Source organism: Sphaeramia orbicularis, chromosome 9 (genome assembly GCF_902148855.1).
Source record: "Sphaeramia orbicularis chromosome 9, fSphaOr1.1, whole genome shotgun sequence".
Taxonomy (NCBI): Eukaryota; Metazoa; Chordata; class Actinopteri; order Kurtiformes; family Apogonidae; genus Sphaeramia; species Sphaeramia orbicularis.
The window spans coordinates 2,790,887-2,792,776 of NC_043965.1; positions in this window are offsets into that span (position 1 = coordinate 2,790,887).

Below are 1,890 nucleotides of genomic sequence, written 5' to 3' on the forward strand. Positions count from 1 at the left end.
AAACGGCTATATTGTTCTTGCTCAGATTATTATTATTATTATTTTTTTTTTTTGTCTTATTTTTCTTTCTCCTGCGCTTTGAGCTCAATTTTGACCCTCTGAACATTTACGAAAACTCACCAAATTTTGCCTAAAATTCAGAAGAGTGAGAAATTGAATTTACATGTAGGTTTCGTAGATGTCGGTAAAGAAATGTTGCGGCAGCGCCCCCTTGAAAAGTGGAAATGCATTGCGCCAATGGGAGCGCGTCCAACATAAAGTTTGTCGTAGAGCCACGAAAATCGGTACACAGATTCATCATGAGGAGACAAACAAAAAATATTATTATGGCCACGCCCCTAAACCAACCCTTAGTCGGCCATATTGGATTGAAATTTCCAAAATGCTGAGTCAGCGTTTTCGCTGACGTATTTTAACTATCTCCTCCTTGGCCGTTTGGCCAAATGAGCTTAAAATCGGTGTACAGTATCTAGAGAAGTGGGGCATCAAAAGTTAGCCGAATTTTTTGGATAGGTGTCACCGTTTTTGTGTGACAACATCGCAAACTTTGCAAAGTTTCTCCATGAATTTACCATTACAAAAATTGCTTCAGCTCAGACATACGAACAGCGATTTGGCTGAAATTTGACTAAGACGTCCATCTCCCAGGCCTACACCCATTTATTAAAAGAAATTGAAATTTTGCACTATAGCGCCCCCTACAAATGTACATTTACAAAAATGACATCAGTTCGGACATACGAACACCGATTTGGCTCAAATTTGACTCAGACATCTGTCTCAAAGGCCTACACCTATTTATCAAAAGAAACTGAAATTTTGCACTACAGCGCCCCCTACAAAAATTTTTAATATTTTTTTATTAAAATTGCTTCAGTTCGGACATACGAACACCAATTTGGCTCAAATTTGACTCAGACGTCTATATCCCAGGCCTAAACCCATTTATCAGAAAAATTTTAAATTTGGCGCCATAGCGCCCCCTACAATGTTACCTTTACGAAAATTACTTCACGTTAGACATGCGAACACCAATTTGGCTCAAATTTGAATCAGTTGTCAATCTCCCAGGCCTACACCCATTTATCAAAACAAATTGCCACTTCGCTCAGTAGCGCCCCCTACAAATTTACCTTCATGAAAATTGCATCAGTTCAGACATACGAACACCGATTTGGCTCAAATTTGACTCAGTGGTACATCTCACAGGCCTACACCCATTCAATGGAACAAATTGAATTTCGGCTTATAGCGCCCCCTACAGATTTATTTATACAAAATTTTGTTCAGTTCGGACATACGAACACTGATTTGTCTCAAATCAATTGTCAATGTCCCAGGCCTACACCCATTCATCAGAAGACACAAAATTTGGGGCTAGAGCACCACCTGCTGAACGATGAGCATACTTCCACTGGACGTGCCCTTGGCGAGGGCCTTTAGATGCCGCTTGCGGCTTTATTTTTTTTTTTCTTTTTAAATGTTGTATATCATCAGATCGCATCTCAATATGCTTTTCTATGGATATGAATTATATGGAGAATTATAACAGAGGTCATCTGACTGTTATGGAACCAACACTTTTCAGTTAACAGTTGTTTATTGAGCGAACTGAACCACCTTTCCCTTACATTTCCATTCAGAAGCCGAGATATGGAACCGTCTAAATACTGGAATCTTGCATATTTAGTAAGGAAATCATTGAACGGATATTCATGCGAAAAAATATGAAAAACCAAAGAAAAGCCGGGGTACAAATATATAAGATCAGCTCCTATCACCTGTTGGCGCTTTCATAACCTGAGATTTTTTTGTATTTTTTTTTTATCTTCGTGAATATCATATCTTGGATGCAAAAAAAAAACCAATGTCACAAATCATACAGTATTC